This window comes from Trachinotus anak, unplaced genomic scaffold (genome assembly GCF_046630095.1).
Source record: "Trachinotus anak isolate AG129_WGS33_773 ecotype Australia unplaced genomic scaffold, CSIRO_AGI_Tana_v1 ptg000019l, whole genome shotgun sequence".
Lineage (NCBI taxonomy): Eukaryota > Metazoa > Chordata > Actinopteri > Carangiformes > Carangidae > Trachinotus > Trachinotus anak.
The window spans coordinates 368,739-391,995 of NW_027273870.1; the positions used below are offsets into that span (position 1 = coordinate 368,739).

The 23,257-nt window shown below is 43.2% G+C and overlaps 1 long non-coding RNA gene across 2 annotated transcripts in view; it reads right to left on the minus strand.

Annotated features, from left to right (window-relative positions):
• LOC139636921 (uncharacterized) overlaps positions 1-23,257 on the minus strand; it is a 30,345-nt gene that overhangs the window by 5,521 nt on the left and 1,567 nt on the right. The window contains exons 2-3 of one of the 2 annotated variants that reach the window (XR_011694488.1): positions 8,433-8,677; positions 17-179 (exon numbers count right to left, since the gene is read on the minus strand). This is a non-coding gene — a long non-coding RNA (uncharacterized lncRNA). The remainder of the gene's footprint in view (positions 1-16; positions 180-8,432; positions 8,678-23,257) is intronic. The other variant, XR_011694487.1, reaches the window with a different exon arrangement.

A 23,257-nucleotide genomic window follows, 5' to 3' on the forward strand; every position in this document is an offset into this window, starting at 1 on the left:
TTCCAACGTGACTCACCGTGTTCTTGCCATGGTTGGTGCCTGAAGGGAGAGATGGAGGGAGGGTGAACGGCACAGAAGAGAAGGAGTTGATGTGGTTAAGTCATTAGGAGACTGTGTGTTCAGTTGCTATGTCAAGCTCCGGCCTACTTCTCTGATGAATCAATACGCCAAATGTCTGCCTGCAGAAGAGACACAGAGAGTTAAGTGTAGACCCATCTCCTGGTTTGCCTGGCTCTGGATCAGTTTAACTTTTAGCCAACTCCTCCACAGATTGTGTGTGAGTGCAGCATGGATATAAGTAACTTCAGCACGACATCAGTCAAACCAGATGGTGCATGTGATTGAGTTGATGCTGATAATATCTTTTGTCATGGTTCTTATTACTCTGTGAAAACACAAATCATTTAAACAAGAGTGATTTCTTAGATATGTTTCGTAGAAACCACTGTTTGCCTGTTTGTCTGTTTACAAGTGTTGGAGCATTAACAGACAGGTACTGTCTCAGGGCACTGTACACAATTTAACCCACATTTTTCTTTGATTTTCTTTTGTCTTATTAAAGTCTTATTGAGCTGCGTCACTGTGTGAAAACACAGAAATCCTGCACGCTGTGAATCACTTGCACGTACTTGTGCTGTACTCAGAGAGCTGAGCTGAAACAAACTTCTGGGTTCTGTTCCAGCAGTGAAAAAAAAAACTGTTCAAAATCCCATTGACATTTGTAACTACGCTAATAACTAAAAATCCTGCCTTGGAACAGAGCCTTCATCAACAGGATGGTGCTGCGGCTCCCTTCACATGTTTACATCAGGGCAGTAAAATAATCTAATATGCAACCTGCCCTTGCAGGTTAAACCATGTCGCGGCTCAACAAAGGGGTGTCGCAGTTAGCTCAGACATGTCAGTAACAACAGCAGAGATTACAACTAAAAATAAAAAAAATTACTTTAGATAATATGGGTTGCACCCCTGCTGCTGTGCTGGTATATTTTAGTGGGAGCTGTAGTTTTTTGTATGAACACAGTAATCGTTGTGTAACTTTGTTAAAATCACAAAGGTTTCAGTTTCTAAGTCTTTATTTTGACTGAAGAGTCGATGAAAGAAATGCTCAGTGAGACTTACTGAGGTTACGTCATGACTTCAACTCTCCATATACATCTGTTAAAAAGTTATGAATCAAATGGCCACCACCTGTTTCTTGCGCACACACACACACACACACACACACAGCCAGTTTTTCTTAGACACCCCACTTTTATTCCCCAGCACTCATTGTCACCCAAGTGTGAAAGAAACCTCCACTTGAGGCCCACCCATGACCACCTCTCTGGAGCTCTCCAAGAGGTGGTCACGCACTTGTTGGCCCCATCACCCCTCCACTCCAGCACCGTTTGCCATGGATGTTTCAAAACCATCTGACCTGGCTGTGCTAACGGGTGGCTATTTTAGGAGAGGGATGGCAAAACCGTCTGCTACTTGCGACGGCCACCGGAAAAAGAGGGATTGCTAAGAGGGAGTGCTTACTGGGTGAGATGGTGAAAAAGAGAGTGAGGGGTCCTCCTGTGTATGCGTGTGTGTGCAAACATGTCTGTGTGTGTCATACCACTGACCAGTTGCAGTGTTGGGGTCATGTGTCGCTGCAGGCCGTAGGGATCGCTGTTGAAATTGGAGATTTTGTGCGCTTGAAAAACCCAGACAGACACTGAAGTTCATTCTCTGGCAAGAGCTTGTTGTCAGTTTAGCCTTTCACCCACATCATTATCAACATCTTGATTTTATAAAGGCAAAAAATAGGGTGTTTTGCTCACTGCAGATCTAGACCATGCTCAGTTTTTGTGGTGATATCGGTGTACGTGCTGATTTGCACAAACTGGCTCATGTGGTTTGTACATGTTAGATACCTACAGTATTCCCAGCTTATGGAAATTCTTTAATAAATATGTCCATTTAGCTATGGGGAGCTAGCAGTTAAACCACCTGTGCTTGGTGCTGCTTTTAACAGAGGTAGCCCAGAGTGAAATATGTATTCAGGCCCTTTGGGAAAGAGCCTGATCAACAGGTTGAGCAATGGAACATGCCAGCGAGTGAGGGTGGCTTCTCTCTCTGTTTGCATCTGAAACATCATCTCCCTCTGTGGGACTTGACTAATGCAAGCAAGAAAACGTGTGATGGTCAAAGGTATGAGTCACCATGCTTCATGCTTTTAAGTTAATGCAGCAATCTGAAACACACGGCACATATACTTAAAGATTATCACGCTTTAGAATTACTTGAGCGCCCTAGTTCTGACACATGTGCCCAAACCGAATATGAACCTTAAGCAGAACTGAATAGGATGACATTTCCTTCACAGCTTACAAACTCTTGATTATTGTATTTGAAAAGTCGTAATGCACTCCTTTATTAGTTCATCTTAAATTCTGTCCTCTTACTTTTGCAGATATGTTGCAATCCTTGTGGCTTGCAGTAAGATTTTCATCCTACTCGAACGATGAGGACATTTTACATTAAACACTCACGCACACCACACATGCACGCATACACCAGGGACTGGACTGTAGAGTGAGTGGGCCAGTTCCTCCTACTATTTCTCTTAATGTGTCCCTTGTGCTGGAGGTGTGGAGCTGCCAGCATTGTTCACGAGCTACACTGGACGCTAACAGCTGTGTGTATTTACCAATGATAAACACACATTTTGCTGCAGACATTGTAGCCATGTAGCTGCATTTAGTTATTGTTAAAAGGTGGGTCTTTTGAATATATGTTCTGGGGAGCTGTATTTAAAGTTCATAGGTGTGGGTTCATGTGGCTTTGTGCCTTTGCTGTTTTATCTGCAAGCGTCTGTGTGTCTGTTCAGTATCTGGCAGAAATTCACGCAGATAAGGCGTGTCTGCATGTTTGCAAATCCCAGACTGGTCCCACTGGACTATGTGAGCAGTTCCTTCGATGCAGCTTCAGGGTGTGGATCGCAGGCTGTACAACCGGGCCTCCTGATGCAGCTCCTTGGTCAGGCTCATCGGCACAGGCTTTTTCTGGTCTTTGGCAGAACTTCAAGTCTTGTTAAAAATAGAATTAAGTTGGATAGTTGGCAGGTAAAGATATTTTTTTCCCTCTTTATTCTTTGAATTCATTAGATAGGTGCTTTCCCACAGCTCAGATGAGACATGAGGTTTAATTAGAAGGTTTGGTAACATATGAGTGAGGACTGCTGCTAAAAATAACAGTTATAGTCCCCATAATCATAAATAGGAAACATGACATATTAAAATGCTCCAAGATCAGGATGACGCAGCTGCCTGTCGAGACAATAAGACTCTGCTTGTGTCCATCATCTTTTTATTTCATCCAAACTCACGTGACATTTCCAAGCAGTTTACAATCAGCTTTGTTCAGAGCAGTTAATAATTTGGTGGAAGGATTTGAAGGAATTTTGTGGTTTGCCAAACTGTGCCTTGGGAACAAAACTCACACAAACACTCACCACAGATTCTTCAGACATGACTAACAGTGATATCAACATACCAGATAAGGTACTGAAAACTGCTGCAATCAAAGAGGGCCTATTTTAAAACATCCCAAAGTTGCAGTATTTCTGTCACTCTGCTTTCTCAGAGAAAAGAGTTAAACTTATTATTTTAACTGAACATGTTTCAGTGGCAGACAGCAGCACGCAGCGTATAGACTCTAACACAGTGACCTAACTTATCAAACATTTGTGAGAGCGCAGTATTTGATATGCATGGAATGTCTGACTCATTATGCTGTGTGTGTGTGTGTGTGTGTGTGTGTGTGTGTGTGTGTGTGTGTGTGTGTGTGTGTGTGATAGTCACATCTTCAGAGAGGCTGAGTTAAACAAGGTTAGTTAGATCACTTTCATATTTGTTCTCCCCACTGAGTTCTCTCTAGGTGTCACTTTGCATATTGAACGGAGGCCTAACTACTCTGCTTTACATAGCAGTTTAATCCTGATAACGTGTTTTTCTCTCTTCAAGCTTCTGGTTCCTCATCAGACGTTCTTGTGCATGTATGTGTGTGAGTGAGAGATATACTGGTCATAATTCTTGAGTTGTTCCAGCAGCATTTTAACCGTATTTTGTGAGGATTCATTGTGAATGTAAAACTTAAGGCTGCATGTGACCTGCTGCTCAGCTGATGGATGAATCATACTTGTTATTGTACGGTAGCTATTAGGAACATGGCACAAACATTTTAGCCCTCCATCAGAGCAGCAGCCAGGCACAGAAACTAGAGAGCCTACATGTATACAAGTAGACAGGTGAGCTGGTAACATGACCTGTCAAGCTGTTTTTCTTGTAAATATTTTCATGGTGATATTCTACACTTTTCTTCCTATCAACAAATCCTATGAAAAGAATGACACTAACAGTGAACTGATGCTGTTTTCAGTACAGCTAAAGCCTGACACAGTTTTTCCCTGTGTCTCCTTTATTGTCCAAAACTATTAAAAACACATCAATAAGCCACGCTTTCAGACTGGCCGACACATTCCTTCATCACGCAGAACATAAGCACTATAGTTTATTTTTAGTTGATCCCACATTATTATCCCACAGGAGAAAGAAGTCCACAAGAAATGTACTGTTTACTCTGAGTGCGTCTGCTAAAAACTACAATTCCCAGCTGTCTGAGGAAATTACTTGTTGAAGCTAGCCTATATTTAGTCGGCTGTCTTTAGAAAAGGAACCAATGGGCCTGAGACTGAGCCACAAACATGGTGGGCAAGTTGGGGAAAAAATATAGAGCGATGGACTAACACATTGTTAGTCTTTTCAGAGGAGTAGTTGACAATTAGAAGCATAAAACCAGCCTACATATGGATGGGGGGGTGTAAATGCTACACAGAACATCATCTGAATAAGAGCTAATTAAAGAAATTAGTTATATCATACAGTAACTAGATTTCTACACACAGACGACAACACAGTTAATATTTTGAACAGAATCTTTATTCAATATATTTCACATAATGAGAAAACATGATCCAGGAACAAACGCTTTACAAACCTCATTTCACTTCATGAAGCATTTAACTGCTGAAAGCAGCCTTTGCTCAGAGGGACAGTCATCGTTGTAGGCATCTGCTGCATGTTTGCATCTGCCTTTACATCCCTCAATCCATCCTCTGGTTGTTCGAGTCATTCCACAATTAGCCATGGTCACGTACGAGCCAGCGATACAAAGCTTCTTCACTTGATTTTCATGCAGCCATCAGCGCCGCGTCAGACAATTGGCCCTTTTCATATCACCACAGTGGATGAACCCACTAACCTTGTGTTAGTGAACGCTACTCTAATTTAAAGTGCCCTGGGTAGACCGTGGCCGGCTGCCTCGGGGCATTGCCTCTCAGTGACACCACCTTGTGATGGGACGGCTGGCTTTTGCTCTAAGACACACACACACACACACATAACACTCACACATTTCTACTCAAGTTGATTTCACCCTTTTGGTTACACTTTGCCTGCCTGTTTCAGCCATCAACCGAATCAGCGAGGGGATGTTCAGCAGTACAGTGTTATAAGTCATCTCCTGTTCGTCTCCCTGGCCTCCATCTTACTGATTTCTAACTGATACCTTTTCCCCGGTAGTGGAACAATTTGCTTTATTAGCCGTTTTAACACCTGCAGAAGCATTTTAACTGCCTGCCTATGAAACTTAGCATGCAACATAAAAAAATATGGTATTTTCCCAAATGTTAGCTTTAGTGGGCTCAGAAACTGTAGCAGTGGTTTCACTGAACATTATTACTGCTGGAAAGTCGGTCTCGTCACTGAAGCTGAGATACAGTGAGACCAGTTTTGTTGATGAGACTACTTACTGCACCAACATACAGATATTGTCATCATCGTGACAGTTAAATTATATGAATTTATCAGCAGGACACTAAAAACAGATCAGTAAATGAAATAAAACAGGACACCACTTCTGCCATTTGCATTTAACTTTGCATGAACTGCAGAGGCCTCAGGGTTAAAGTGTGAAATGCAAACCAACCATTAGACCCTGTAGGTGAAACATTTATAGGATGCAAGAAAAACAAATTCAAAGGCTTCATTCTCGAGGAACATGCCTTAAAAATAAGTCTTTGCACTTCCTTCCCCTCGGTCAGCGTCGCTCTCCCCAGGCTAAGCAGCTGATTTATTGACAACGCGCCACCATGCCTGAATGTTTTAAAAGCGGGGCATTTTTTAGCTCAAACATTTTATGTGCTTTGAACCACGAGACACGGCGTGGCGAACGGGATGGAGACCTCATGACTGCCAACAGACAGGACAGGCGGGGAGGCACAGTCCCCCCATCAGCTCTCTCTGTGGGACGCTTTTGTCTGATAACAGGTCATGCACCACACCCGATTTAAGTCATGTGCTCCTCGTTGCATGGCAAGCAACACAAGACAACGGGGATGTGTTCGGTTGTGTGTGCGTTTGTTTGAGCTGGGGAGAGCGAACACAGACATCTGCGACTGGGTACATTTTGTGCTCATCTTCCTCAGAGAAACATATGTTTGTTGTATAAGTTCATATCCTTGTCTTTCTTGTGTCTGTGTGCTGGTGTGTCCAAGTGTGTGTTTCTCTGTTGCATAGCCAGAGTATGAAAGCATGTGCTGGGCTGGAAGAGAGGTGCTGTGTCCCTGTGAGTGGGTGTGCAGGGTCTGGGTCAAGGCTTTTCAGTACTTTAAGACCTTAACTCTGCTCCAGGGGACTCGTACTCTGCACCCACGCTTTGCTCTATTGCATCACTATTACATCAGATTAACATTCCTGGGATTAATGTAGACACAAGCCTTATTGCTACTCACGCGCGCACACATATATTACCTCTGTGTGCAATCCAACGTGACCACTGACGGCTCAATCAGAGACACAGAGGTGTGTTAGTCGCGGCTCATGCAGAGATGAGAAGTGGGTTCACTTTGTTTCTAACTCCACCTCCACATTCCCTTTCACATACACAACAGAATTCAAAGACCTGTAAACAGATTTTGATGTAAAATCAGTGGAGTTCATCTTTAACCAACTGCGTAGTTTATTTACCAGGACTACAATCTTCCCTTTCAACCAAACGTTAGCAGCAAATGTTCATTGGTTTGTTGTTGTTCGTTGTGACGTTGTTGGTGATGGGTTTGAAAACCCAGTGACTGAGGCTTTGGGGAGATTTGTTGGCGTATGTTTCAGTGACATTTGTGTCTGTGGTACTTTCCTCATAGAACCAGTGATGCCCTGTGGTGCCCTGTGGTAATCCAGTATGTATAATACAATTAGTTCTCCTCCATAGTCAGTACCAAACACTGGCTGTGTAAACGTAGCCACAGAAGCCTTCTACCTCATTCTTTAAGTGAGGTCAGAGGAACGGCCCATTAGTGACACTAATGAATTCTTAGAAATAAATGAATGTGTACATGTAAGGGCATGACATAATGGATTTATTAACTCATAGGAAATCATGTGAACATGTAACTGTAGTACAGTTTAAACACGAAAATCATAGGTAGACATACTCACAATGAATTATTGAAGACATTTCATTTCAGACTTGACATCAGGAGCAGACAGTTCACTGGCTTATTTAAAAAAAAAAAAAGAAAGAAGAGGTTGTGGGATCTATTCTCCTCAGCAAACACAGACAACATGATTTACCTCTGGATGTAAGTGATTCTGTCTGAGCCATGATGAGAAAAGATTAATTTAGATGCACATTCTGACACAGCTGATACACATTACTCTCATCTACACACTGTACAGTCACATACTGATGCTTCCTCTCTCTCTCTCTCTCTCTCTCTCTCTCTCTCTCTCTCTCTCACACACACTCACACACACACACACACACACACACACACACACACACACACACACACACACACACACACCTACCTTCTGCTAAGCCCTTAATCACAAACATGCTCATTTCCACCCTACGTGTTTACCCAGACAGATCAATCCAGCGGATCCAGCAGCTGCTGGACCTTCACCTTAGACCGACCCTGACAGAGCTTCTGCAGGAGGACGTGCTCGCTTTAATGCACGTGTGCAGCATCACACACATTTCTTTTCTTTAGATATACTGTAAAGGAGTATGTGTGAGTTCCAGAGGTCACTGTGGTGCTAACTTGAAAAAATAGGATGAGGACATAAGTAGCTGTGCATGCAGTGGCCTCTCATGTATTAACTGGTCTGATGAGGCTGCGCTCACTGCTGTTGGTGCATCATTATGCGTCAGTGTGTGCGTGCACATGCATGTGTGCACATACATTTCTATGTTTGTGTATTGATTTATGGTTCTGCACATATACTTCACCATGTGCTCCACCTATGTGTGTGTATGCATGCCTACAGACTGCACATTTAGGCTATCTGTATGTGTGCTCCTCTATTAGCGTGAGTGTGTCAGGAGCATGGGTTGTAACTCACTCTGACTGCGAGCCGAGGCCCCTGGCAGGGAGAGCTGTGGGTCTGGCAGGTCTCAGCAGGGCTCTAAAGCAGCTCGCAGCTCAGCTCAGCTCCACTGGTGGTTGCGGGCCCGTCTCCATGTCACACTGAAGAGGTATTCAAGAGAACTCCTTACTGGGAGGCCTCCAGCATAAAAACAGGACAATGTCATCATGTCTTATTGTTGGCAGCCATGTTAGCTCCACAATAGGTCCTGAGCCATCGAGCTGAAATGAAGCACGGACATTTATGCCAGTTGATTTGTACAGTGTTTGCCATTTTCCCTTGATGAATGGCAGCAAGAGCACTGTTATACTTGCTGCAGGTCTGCCAGGTCTGCCTCGGAGAATAGGCAGCACTGTGGCACTTCTCAAATCTCAAATCAATCTCTATCACTGGCTCTTTAACAGTTTCTGAAACAGCAGCACGTTGAATTTCCCCAAAACCCATGCAGACTTTTTGACAAATGAAATTAGGGTTGGATGGAGCTCAACTGAGCAACTTCATCAGCTGAGCAATGCTACAAGACGTGAGTGAAAGCTTGAGAAACAAGTGGTTAACTCACAGTTTCACCGCTTAAATTAATACTCCAGCATTTTAATAAATCAACTTATTTCCTGTTTCACCGGAGATAAAAATAATTTAATCTCTTCATTTAAAACAGAGATTGTTGTGTTCGGCCTATTTTGGGAAACAGCTAGCCTAGCCCCGTTAGTGGGATCAGTGTGCTAAGCTAAGCTAGACGTCTTGGACTGAATGCAAAGCAAAGTAAAGCAAAGTATTTCTTCACAATGTAGCCCACGGCCGTTCTCTGATTCTTATTTTATTTTTCTGTCTTGTCTCTTTTACTATACAACAGAAGCACCTGAACTTTAAGTCCTCTGTAAGTACTGCAGAAACAGCTGCGCCTGTTTTTTTTTTCTTAAATGTTATAAAGCACTAGTGAATAGGCTTATTGTAACACTCATAACTCTCAGTCATCTGGCTGCCACTGGACCTGAATATGAATCACATGGCTGTTCCTTACACCCGCCTCGAATTTTCTTAATTCCTCATGGGAGAAGAGCAATAGTTAAATATCCACCATTGTATTCTCAATAATTCATACAGTTCAACATGACATTTCTAGATTGGTCTGACATTTTAAATGCAATGTTCAGCTTCGTCGTATTCATTCACAGTCTGACTAATAAGATCCTAATCCTAAGATGCTGCATGTGAAACTCAACACAGGCGGACGGCAAAGCTGCTGCCTCTGTGGTCAGGCCCATGCCAAGCAGCATATGGAAGGAAAGAAAGAAAGACAAGAAGGGAGGGGAAAGAGTGAATGAAATAGGGACATGTGGATATGTGAAGTGGGTGAGGAGATGAAGCCGCAAGGAGAGGATGAAAAGACAAAGAAGGGGTAAGTGGGATGGGATGAAGGAAAAATGGGGTGCAGAGGAGGGAGTGAAGAGCACTGGTGAGTGAGAGAGAGTGAGAGAGAGAGAGAGAGAGGTTACCGCCTGGACTCTGACCCAGATTATAAATATGGTCTCTGACAACCTGATCTGACCATGCCTCTGTGTGGTCTTCCTTTCTTTCCATTTGCTACAGATGCACGGCGACCACACGCCTCTCCTCTCAGCACTCTGTGCAGTCGCTTGACGAGTCAGAGCACGTTCACTTAATGCAACATTAAAATGACGACAAGCTCGAGGTCAGAGCGTCACGAGATTCTCTTGCTGCGTTTTCAAAAACCACATTGCGCCTTTCAGCATACGCATAAACTCATCAAACACGGATGACACCTCGGGCCCAGAGACGGGGGGCAGTAAAGTAATTACACTATACCATATGTAGCTGCTTTACAACAGAGCTTTCTCATTCTAAAGTGTTATGAATAGAAATGTTTTTCATGCAGGAAGAAAAATTGTGTAATTCAAAGAAGTAGGCAGAAAATGTACCAGGAGGAGAACACTGGGTGCAAGCTGAAGTCTTTGGCAGGGGTTGTTGGCATTTGCCTTTTGCTTTTGCTGGTTTTCTGGCGATGTCTGTGCCTGTTTGGTTATTTTATGGCCAAGCAGGAGCTATAACTAAGCCAATTCCTTTAGAGGGAGAAATCAAGATTTTCAGTGTTTTACAGAGTTAATGGGATTATTTTTTTTTTTTAATAACCTGAATTGATAATTCATAATAAAATCATATGAAATGCAAACCTTCTCACTATAGTCTGTTGAAAAGCTGCAATTCTAATTATTATTTTTATTCACCAAGTCATAAAGAGGACGGACATGTGATTGCGTTTCTAGTCTTTTTCGGATGGCAAAGTGTCGGTGTACATTTCTTGAATTTATAACCCGCCTGCCTGGATAAACATGAGCATACACACACACACACAAACGCCTCTGGTACTGTGTGTTGAGATCGTTGGGAGTTAGGTGACAGATACTGAGAATGCCTGGACCTATATTAAGCCCACTGCTTCATCAAAAACATCCTGACTGAGATTGTAGTGACTTCTCATGGGGGGCACAGGTGAACTTGTGGGAGCAGGGAGTCAGGATTCAGTCATTTTCTGGGACTCATAAATCCAAATATGTTTTGTTACAGCTTTTCTGAAAATTTCTGAAAAGTTTTGTTTTTTGTTTTGTTTGTAAAACAATATCTCTTCAGTGAATTATGGCAAAGTTGCAATAATTGTAAATTTTAAACAATTCTAGTCATAAGTTGCAGTGTCTCTTTAAACTCAGAAGGAAGGAGCTGTAGCACATAAATTCCTCAAACACGGCGTCCTGCATAGATTCCATAATGTCAATGATTACATAGGGCTTAGGCTATTCATGCATTGACACATATATACACACAGATAACAGATGTGAAAAGAGCAGAAGTGGAGCGTAACAAAGTCTTTTCAGTGCCATCATGAACCTGTAATTTGAAGCTGCAGAAAAAAAGAGTTTTACATGCAAAATATAACAAGCTCATAAAACACGATGCACTGTATGAGTTCAGTTACCTTCACACTGTATAGAGTTAGAGCAGCTACAACATTAGAGCAACTTCTTGTGGGATAATGAATAAATAATTTTCACTTTTGAATCACCCCTTTTTAGACCTTTTGAACAAGTATGTTTAGGTGTAACACTTTCATACGCTTGCTTAAGTACAGTATGTTTAAAAGCATGACCTTTACTTTAAATGCAGCTCTGTTCCTAAAGGGTTTGAGTGGTTCTTTCCATACGCTCATTGGAAAAAGGAACATATTCACCTGCATGTACACACAATCGTGGTGTGACCCATGTACAGTAAAAAAATTGAGTGGGAGCAGGGAGCACGGGAGGCGAAGCAAGCCAGGAGGGAGGAGGAGAGCTCTGCACCACTCTGCTCCAGCTCCACTTCCACTGGTGACCCCCTGGTTGTAAATCTGAGAGTAGAAGACCATTCCTGATTTCATGTGTGTGTGTGTGTGTTTTTTGTTTTTTTTTTCTTTCTCCCTTTTACTTTCCAGCGCTGCACATATCACTGACAAGAAGTGACTGTCAGTGTTTAATGTGGGCTCATTATATCCTTTTGGCAAGTCATGGTCAGATGTTAATCTGTTTGACAAGTGAGTTCAGGAGGTGAAATCTTAGTGTTTGGTTGCAGATGTTTTGGACTTTTTCATAGAAAGTATGAAATTAAACAGATGTAGCCTGGCTAATCCGGGCTAAACAAACATCACTTTTCATCTCTTCTGTTAACAGACAACTTAATTAAGCTATTCCACTGTCCTGACATTCAGTTCAGTGAGCAGAGCTGCACTGCTGAAACAAGAATTAAGCCATTTTTACTCTTGCTCATTAGACATACACATTTTCTTATTTACACCCACTCCAAAGGTTTCAGTGCGACAGCTGCCAGAAAGGAAATAGAAAGAAAAGAGGTGAGAATAGAGAAGAATCTCGCTAATGCAGTCAACTTCCAGGAAAAATAGACTGTGACCAGTTAATTATCTTGATGCCTGCAACACGCCACAGCCCCCTGAGCCTGAGCCAGCCAGATCACACGAGGAACAACACAGACGTTCTGGTGCTTACCAGCGAAAGAGGGTAGAATTTGGTCGAGGCCAGCCAGAGTTTTTTCATACGGCCCCACCACCGGCTTTGACAACCACGAGTGGATTGACACGAGGTTGAAATGACTCCCGAAGTGACACTTAAGTTATTAGTATCTGCAGCAGTGATACAGTGCCTTGCCAAATTCTGCCCAAATAAGTCCTCGTAATAAAGCAGTCAGAATAAAATACTGTCGGCTTCTTGATTTGCAGCCAACATACAAATTTGATGTTTGCCTGCCTGATTGTCTGAAACATGAGACTGAGAGAAAAAAGCTCCATAAAAGTGGCCCACGTCTCCAAAAATTTAATGAGTTGCCGTTTTGGTTAAGAATTTTTTGGGCTTGGTGCTCTACCTGTCTAGATGAACTGTATCAGCATTTCTGAAATGGAGTTGGTCTCTGCTGGATTGGTATTAATGTGTTTTGTCTCATTATGTTCTGTTGAGCCATAGATCCCTGTGCAACATTCAAATCACATCTGCAACCTTAGATCGTTTCTCCAGCTTTTCCAAACAGTTTTAAAACTGGAAATGTGAGCTCTACTCTTCATGGAAATACTCTTATTTTGCTAACAAAGGAAAAGCCTACAGTACGTCACAAATCTCAATATATGCTAAGTGCTCACAGGCACGAGTTAGGGCGCAGCCAAGCTCAGAGCAACACCTCAGCAGGCGACTGAAAACAACACATGGAAAGTTGCATGAGATTCAAAGTAAAACCTTTAAAAGCTGCTTCTCCTCAGCATTCGCTTTAGTCTGTCTCACCGAGACTTTGCAAAGATCGTTTGTGATTTTTGCAGACACAAGTAATTTAATCTGTGGCTACTCTCCAGAGAAACAATGCATTTTATGACCTTTGTTGAGTTATTTTACCATGAATTGAGATAATGTTCAACTTTCAGTAGAAGGTTTTAGAAAAGCATGAAGAAGGAGTAATTGGTAATACCTATGTACCAAGTTCCAATAAGAATAAAAATGGTCTTCAGATGTTTCAGTTGGTTCGTATGTGTATGCTGAGATCAGACTACAGGAACCACGGCCAGCCCAATAACCACCAAAACTGCAGACACAATGAACAAAAATGAACTTCAGCCACGATTCCTTGTATTGTGCCATAGCAGCAGTCAGCTGACGCAGTATCTGGGGCCGCTCACAAACAGACCTGTGTGCCAGGATTTTCAGGCCTTCTCTCCCCTGTTTGACAACTGACAAATCGACATGTTCTGTGATGTTAAATATATAAAATAAAGTGTTTGATCAGATACAGTCATGGAGGAACATCTTGTACACCAAGTGCAACTTAGATTTCCGTTGGTCGAGCATTTTGAGATTGATGCAGAGCCTGGAAATTGGCCAGTGCTTAAGAAGCCAACTTCTGGGGAATTAAAATCCCTCAGGGCATTGACGTCTTTGCAGTTAAGTTAGTTAAGTTGGAAGTTTGATTTTATTTGACCTATGCTTGTAGTGGTGGCTCTGAATTGGATTATTTTATGTGAGAAAATGCAGTCACTGGTAAAATCTGCACTCTTCACACAAAACTGCGAACGCACACAAATAACGTAAGAAGTGGTTGAATTTGTGTTAATTATTCCTGGAGGGAGTGCTTATTGTACAAAAGGGTGCTTATTCAAGCTTTTGACATTTTAAATAATGAAATGAAGTCACCCAGGTTCTTTAATAGCTCTTTAGACGCAGACTGTGTTAGCTCAGCACACAGCATTACAGCAGGTTAATATGGATGGGTGAAGGATGGCGGGGTGGAGACGGATGAGGGGAATTTGGGTGAACTGAGGAAGTTGAGCCGAGTTTATCGTCCAATGACCCCCACCACCATCCTCCCATACAGCCTTGGGAACATGTGAATGTTTATCCTGTTATATTCGTGTGTCTTTATAACAGGTTGATTTATGAAACAACTGTAGCTGTTGCTAAGGCTCCGCTGGCAGGATACGGACTCGAAGCTTGTTGCATTAATTTTAGCATCCGTTGACGTTGCCTTGAGATGTCTTTATCCTCACAATGCTTCATACAGCCAGAGGCTATTTGACAATTAAGCGCTCAGAGAATTTGAATTGTCACCAGACGTGAGTAAACTGACAGAGTCAGAGATCAGGCTCCGATGCAGGTATCCAATGCTGTATCAGTATTTCAGAATCTGAACAGACTCGCAAGTGTTGGAGCTCCATTTAAAGGCATCAGTATGCTTCCAGCGAAGTTGACCAGCAGCTGAAACCTTTGAGGAGAGACTGTCTGAGTGTGTGCAGTTACCCCCATTTGTAGAATTGTGTCTTGGCCTGTTTGTAGGATTCATTGTGTCTTGCCCTTCTGTATGACAGCCGGCTTTTCACCCTGAATTCAGGCATAAAAGGTTTTGCCTTCAGATGTGCTCAGACAAGCGAGGGTGTTTAAAGCATACTGAATATATTAAGGAGTAGTACAACATTTGAGGAAGTACTCTTATTCAGTTTTGACAAAGCGAAGAGGAAAAGATTGATGCCACTCTTGTGCATGTGAAATAACTTTAGCTTAGGTTAGCTTAGCTTTGCACTAAGAGTGGAAATGAAGAAACGGCTAGCTAACAGCTGGCTCTGTCCAAAGGTAACAAAATCTACCCACCAGCACCTCCAAAGATCACAGATAAATACATTAGATCTCATTTCTATAATTGGTACAAAAACTGAATACAGGGATCATGTGCTGGGCTGTTTCTCGCCTGGGCGCTGGTTGCCTGGTAACCTCACGGTGGCAACGAGACACCAGGAAACTACTGTGCCCGGCCATTAACCAATGAGATTTAACCAATGAGATTGTACTGTAACTTTGCACAGAGCCAGGCTAGCTGTTTCCCTCAGTTCACACTTTTTATGCTTAGCTAAGAGGCTTTTTCATGTTTACCTGATAAACACGAGAGTGGTGTTGATTCGTCTCGTCTAAATCACGGCAAGAAAGCAATTAGGCATATTTTCCAAAATTGAACTGTTCCTTTAAGACTTATTTTCAGGTAAGTAGTCGATATCATGAGTGATGACATGACAGGGGGGATTTGTCACCAGCAATCCGGCATAAAAAAATATTATATATACACTGTTCCCGTATGTAATCATACTGTATGTGGTACATGTTGTTTACATTCACACATGCCCAAAAATAACTCGTCCTGCGTGCAGACGAGATGAGTAAATACAAAAATAGCCAAGTATGACAAGAAAACACAAGAGGCATGAAGGAAGAAAAATAAAACACTGTCAACCCAAATAACAGTGTCATAAAAGCACATCTGAATATTTGGGATGCAGATGTAACAGATCTTTCCAAAACTGTTGGTTTTGGAGTCAGACGGTCGCTGCACCACTGTTCTTATGCCCAAGGAATGAGAGGGAAGTTCCAAGAAGGCACACTGCTGGGCTTAAGGTCGCCTCGGGCCTGCCTGTCACATTGTGGCTCCTATCACTCTGCTGCCAGCACAGAACAGCTCTTCATTCAACACTTTAAAAAAATACACACACACACACACACACACACACACACACAGGCAACGTGTTCATGTCCACAATAGTTGCAAAGGTTACATTGACAAAACCAATGTGGATGCCGATATTTGACAGACCTGTCAGCTGCACATGTGCTCTGCAGATCAACAATACTTGCATACAACAGCAAAGAGTATCAAGGGTATGAAAACACATGCACACACCCCCACACCCATACACACACACACACACACACACAATCTCCCTTTCTTCTAAAAATCAACTATGGAGGGATCATGCTGCCCCCGTGACTGATGATTTTGCCAACATAAAGCCTGAAAAAGCAGCAATTGATGTTTTCCAAGTGGCTTGAATAACTTCCACTGACAGTTTCGATAGAAGCGGAAAACCTCTTTTCTGTAATGGAAGAAGGTTTCGGGGAAGATGGGTTTTCCCTTTTTGAAATATCCTCAGAGCCAAGCTTGGCACAGAAGCCCTGTGGACTGGAGGATGTTGGCTCAGGCCAGACAATGGGACTTCAAGTGAGCCACAGCGAGTAGAAGAAAAGATCACAGCAACCATGAGGCTCTGTCGCGCCCCTGATTAGCTGAAATCTTTACTTTATCCTCTTGTTAACTACAAATGTTCCAGAGAAGTTTGGGGAAACAGCAGCTCACCTCCACCACTGTCTGTTCTTTATTTTAAACAACACCACACGGAAATAGACCTACCACGGCTCAGCATTAGCCCTCTTAGCTCACAAAAGAGCTGTGAAGAGGTGGGTGCGGGGAGTGAAATGGCTACTTTTCCATTATGACTGCTGAAGAGGTTGGAGAGATAAAACACTCAGCGCCGCAGGTTTGTTTGGTAAGTTTTGGCAGTGGAGCCGCTTCTTTGGCAAATGATCTTTGTGCCAAACCAAACACCCGCTATTCCTCACCCCTTACACACATGCACATGTGAACACACACATTCACTTGCTGACTCCACACAATGGCATGACTGTATCTGCAGCATCAAACAGACATCTGCCAATCGCCCTGCGGAGCTCATTGTTACTCAACACAGGGCACACAAACGCTGAGCCGAGTTCAGCTTCCAACAGATTTTGCAATGCAAAGAGAAAGTGCCGATGAGGTCTGCCAACATGCATCGTTGACCCCAAATAGCCAGAAAACAACTGGAGGCCGACATGCCCCGGTTGATGGTGGGCAAGAGCAACAAGGGGAGAAGGGAGAAGCAGCGACTTCTCAAAATATTTCGGCTCAGGTAGAGTAGCACCTCTCAACTATAAGGCTCACATTTTCACACTATAGCAGATAGTTTCTCATTATACAAACATCAGGACCGTAAATATGAAACGGCCCGCTGCTTATATATATGCAAACATAATCACAAAGACAAACAGTGGGAGACGAGGCCCAGCTGCTGATTGAACTGGAGGCAGAAAAGTTGAATACCTGCGAGCAGGTTGACTGTCTGCATGAAGAGCGAGCAGCCAGTGAAGCCCAGGTCAGAGTTGGAGGGTTAATGTGTCTGGCTGCATGCGTTCGTGTGCGCGTGTGCCACTGAGTCTACATTTGTGTGTACACTGTGCTGACCCCTGAGTCCTGAGATCTCATTTCAGTGTTGGTGTGACAGACAGAGACACACCTCCTACACCTACAGCTGAAACCTGGTCTGCTCACCACAGCCCTGTTATTTTATTTGTTTACAGTTCCGGCGTGTTCCTGCCAGATCTCTTCAAAAGGAGCAACATGAATTTATTTACTCCGGAGTTTATTTACTGATGTTGGAATCCATAATTGGATTTCTCACATCAAAGAGTTTGTGACAGGACCAGGCCTGTGCTGCACCAGCTCTTCATAAATGTATCACTGAAGGTCTGACTTCAGTTCTTCCTTCAGCTTTTTAATAAGTAGAGGCTACTTACAAACTCGATCGGGTTATGCCAGTAAAGCGTTAGGAATATCTTGGCTATTAGAGACTTCAGATCAACATCAATTATCTCTGTAAACAGAAAGTCATTGTAGCATCACAAGCTGCCAAAAAATAATATTAAATAAATAATATTAAAATAATAATATATTATTAAACTTAATAATATTAAACTTAACTGCCAATACTTTGGAAATGTAGGTTTCACTTTGTTTTATGAGCAAATATGGAGAGATATGTGTGTTAATAATATTCATGCAGTTTAAAATGGGTGGGAAATATCTGATTATTCTAACCTAGCTAAAGTAGCTAAAGTTATTTGCTCACTTACAGCAGTTTAATCAGAGCAGCTGTCTCCACAGGCCACTTTAAGTCTGCTTACTTCTGTTTTACACACGTAACCACAGCGACTGTGTGTCGGGTGACATACACACAGTCGCTGCTCCTCTCACACGGTACTCACACTGTCAGCCGATAATTCAGTTAGCTACACCACAGTTACTCCTGGCAGTTAGGATACCAATACTTGATTACTCTTTATTATTAATATGTTTATTACTGGGTCTTAATGTTCAGTAACAACTATTCTTCACAGCACATGAGAATTAAACTGTATGATCCAACCTACTTTAATTTAACAATAAACACTGAATATTATAACTAGGTTGATCTTGGACGAGCCCAGAAGATCCACAAAGGCAGTGGACAGCAACAACTGCATCACATTAATTTGGGTTATTAGTAAGAGGGGGAATAACCACTGCAGATATGTGATAGCTGATTACACTCCTCTCTATTTACTCTACTCATACCAGAGCCAGGTCTCACAGGCTGATTGGCTAAAAGCAGGTCAGGAGGGTTCATTCTCATTTTTAAAGAGGGGTGCTGGAGGAATCCACACAGGGAAGGTCTGCTCCAGTTTTTCTTGCCCTCTCCCTTTTGTCTGCAGTGTTTGCTCTGGATTTGAGTGGTTCTTCTGGTGTTGGAGTGCTGTCAGCCCACACCCTAATGACAGCCTCTGTTACAGAGGGACTGGTAAGGGGGGGGGCCTAAACCAGTCTACTGGGTGTGCCCCTTTCACCTGTTGAGTCATGCCACCATGGTTTACTCATCACGATTAGTTTTGCTGTAGATGCATTTAATAGTTCAAAGAAGTTGTTGCACAGCATAAATCTTTGTGACAGGTGTATGGGACACGTGCACGAATGAAGCAGACCAGGACGCATGTGTTCAGTCACACAAACTTTCTGCTGACAAACCTTCTCCCTCCATCATGGAGTTGTCGTTTAACTGCCCAATTTACCCCCACCCATATCCAAGGACATCTGAAGGTTCATCTGAGTCTTAAACAGAAGCTGTGGTGCATGTCGTGCCGGTAGTTCTTTAACCCGGTTCTGTTCCCTGTCCGGGCATCACTCAGTACAACTTCTTCCTCCACGGGCGCGCTCGCTGTGGTGGCACGTTTATCGCTGCAAAGATGGATTTACGCAGCCATGAAAGAGCTGTTTTGTAAGCTGAGCTACAGAGAGGAAACGAAGCTACTGGACTTAAAATGTCAGCCTCTGTTCATCCTGTACTGTAGATACATATTCATCAAGCCGTTTTCACTTCTCCATTTGAACAGTTACTTTGATTAACTATTTTGAGAGTATTGCCTAATTCGGAGCAAGAGCAGAGAGATCTGCACCGACTTGCTGTAATTTAAAACCCAAATATAAGCAGAGTGACTATAGTGAAGCTCCTGCTTCAAAATGCTTCAATATTTACACTCAATAATACTTCCCATGTTTGTTTGATTAAAACCAGGACCTGGAGCCTGTCTGGCCTCCCACACTCAAGTGTTTCAAGAAACTACTGTAGCTGCTCCACTTGGTCAAGCCAAAGTTAAGCTCTATTCCCTTATACCCAGAATGACACTTGAAGCTGAAACATGCTTGTCAGGAGGGCTGTTATAGCCTCTGCTGAAATTCAAATGACTGTCAGATAATGGCGCAGTACACGCACATACACTCATCCGTCTCTCAGAAGCTGCAGAGAGCCAGGTGACCGGGAGCAGAGACATTTGGGGAGAAAAAAGTCAAGTGACTGGCTTTGATGAGGGAGTTAAAAAATCATCTTTTGTCATTGGTCCCTCATGATGCCCCGAGGTGCCCAAACCGGAGGGGACCCTGCTTCGATGAAAAGGATTAAAAAACTTCTCTGGTGTTAATTTGACCCCCGGTTCACCCTGATCCCCATCTCCTCTCTGTGCTCGGTTGGTCACAGTGAGGCTGCTTTTTGTTCAGCTGGTGCCTGAGGGAGTGATGTCGGCCGAGTCGCAGCCATGGGGGAAGCACATTGTCAGTCCTGTGATAGCCGTATGAGATTCCACATGCTCTGATGAGTAATTCCTCCCTCCCTTCTTCATCACCATGTGGTTCATGGCCCTGAGTCATCGTCCACACTTTCCCTCACTCTCTCTCTCTCTCTCTCTCTCTCTCTCTCTCTCTCTCTCTCTCTCTCTCTCTCTCTCTCTCTCTCTTTTTCTCTTTCTTTCCCTCGATGTGAAGAGGATTCTTCCTTCCTTCCTTCAGCAGCGGCCGTCCCACAGGGAAACTCAACAGAATAGCCTCCCTCCGATGACTCATTCACCAACATCGAGAGCTCCACTCCACACCACGACAGCCCACCACACCACACCCAGGCCTGGATCCCAGTCCTCCATGGCCTGCTTGCCTTGATGTCTCTCTTTGTATCTGTTTGTTAGCTTGTAAGGCTGCATGTCTTCTTGCCTGTCTTTGCCTGTTTCTGTGTCTTTCTGTCTGCCAGGTTGCCATTTTCTCTGTCTCTCTCCACGGCTGCTGTCTTGTCAAAATATCTCATTGTTTACCTGTCTTCATGCTCCCATCTGCCTGCCTCTACGTCTACCAGCCTGTGCTCTATGTCTTCATACTCTGAATTTGTTTAGTTCTAGATTCACTGCTTGCCAGCCTGTCTTATTTGTCAATCTACCTGCCTGTCTGCCTTTCTGTCTCTGTCTTGCAGTCTGTGCCCTGGCAATCAACTGCAAAGTCAGAATACCGAAGGGCACGGAGCATCGCCTCCCCCGTCTGCATTTTTAACCACAAAGACTTGGGCAGGAAAATAATGACAACATAATTCATAAGTCTGTCAAAGGGAAAGATCGTTATTGTTAGTGAAGAGGTGCATTTCTTTCCGCCTGTGCAGTTCCCAGATAGAGTTGTTAACATTTCCAAGTTTGTGCTAATCTGCATCAGCAAACATGTTGTGAAACTTCTGATGATTTCAGCAGCTCTCCTGAGGCCGTATCCTTCCATTCATGTGTTCTGCAATTCAATAAGCTCTGTGACTTCAACGGGTGCTTTAATGGAGGTTAAAATCTCTGCATGTAACCTACACTGACTTGTGCCAGGGCCCTGCGGTGCAACAGGTTGTTGATAATGAATCCCTCCACACCGTTCAGAGATCCTCTACATGTTGCAACAGGAGATTTGTTGACCATTGCAAGAGCAATAAGGATTTTTAGGGGCATTATGACTGGGTTAATAAAACACAGCTGCCCCTAAAAGTCCCTCACTTTTCTTGCTGCCTTTTCTTTCTCTCTCCCTCCCTCCCTCCCTCCCTCGGTTAATCTTTGTATGTCTCATTCCAAACTTTTGAGATCAAACTACAACATTTTCTGGCTCCTCAAGCGCAATTTGGTACATAACTCTGGTATCTGTCCAATCGTGGCTAAAGACATGTTACAACCTGGAGTGACCACAGCGTCTGATGTATGACCTTTTCGGGGGGGGGGGGGGGGGTTCCTGGGTCATATATTTCACAAAAAGCGAGCATGCTTTCCAGTATTTATGAATTGTATATTTATAATGGCAGAGTTTTATTGGGATTTGCAGTGACGCTGTAAAGGAGGGTTGAATGAGTTCAGAGCAGAATTTCCAAGAAGGAGCGCTCGGTGTGTTCATTAGAAGTTCAGCTTTCACAGAAAAGGTAAACACAATCTGAAGCTTTTAACTCAGCCAAGTCTTCTATATGATGCGCGCAGTGTCACACATGTGCCCCGACTGTTATGGTCAATTTGAAACTACGCGAAACAGAAAACAACCTGGGAAATGTAGGGAAAGTCTATTTAGAGTCTGAGTCTTCGACCCTGCTAACAAATGGTGTGAGGAGAGAATATGAGACTGCTATGGTGGAAAAGAAAAAGATGTAAAGCAACACAGTGCAGCAAGTGGCGAGATGAGTCTGATTGGGCTTTTTAAACAATGTGAAATGCCACTGAGAGACGCTTGGCAGGCAGCAGCAGCCAGCACTGTTTAATATCACTACTTTAATCAGCACACTTGGTGACTATCCCAGAGCTCCCCGTAGCCACGCTGCTTATTCAAACCAGGCTCATTCCACCAGGCCTCCCTTACTAGGCCCTCAGCTCTCGCTCTCACACTGGCTCCTTCTCTCCTACAGCATATATGGAGAGCTTTTGGCTGGAGTGGTTTTATCTGCTTTCTGTGATGTGTCATTGCGCTTTAGTGGGCTACGTTGGAGGGACTCAGCGATGATAGCTGAGTGCATCCCAACCAATCTGAGGTGCACTCGAAACATTTAATGTGTTCTCTATATTTGATTTTAAATATTTTTTATGATAACAATCTGATCACAAGGACGTTAAGAGTGTTTGAAATGTTTTTTACGCCTAACATTGTTAATTAGTATAAAGATATCACCTGCAATCACAAGGAATTTTATTGAAACCTTAAACAGGTTTGACAAAGTGTCAACTTCCCTGTAACTTCAGTCCACAGCAACTTATTACAGACGCAACAAGAAATAGGAGGCTCGTAAAGACAAATGACCTGCCACCGGTCCGATGGGCACGACCTACAAATAACTTATGATCAAGTGCAAACTTTTTAATAAATGAAACTGACAGAAAAACGAATGTGATGTCTTCGCAGCTACTGTGATGCCAGGGGAGTGTGTTTCATTTACAGGACTGTTTTAAGTGTGTTTTAATCATCACAGAGGTCTTGTGTTTTTAAAATAAAAATCCCATGCTTCAGCGAATGTCTTACCTATGTGTCACTTGCAGCAGGGAGATGCCACCACGGCCCTCCGCTCTATTAATTACATAAAGCATCTAGTGTCAGGATGCTAAATTCATTAGTGAGGTATGTACGGCATGCTAGGGTCAGGACAGATATAGAAACAGGCCTCCAAAACAACTTCTTCCCCTACTTGACACACTTGTTCAACATAATAGAGTACGGCACTTTGTGATTCCTTGACAACTCTACAGCCTTTTTATTAGTTTAGGTAAGTTCAT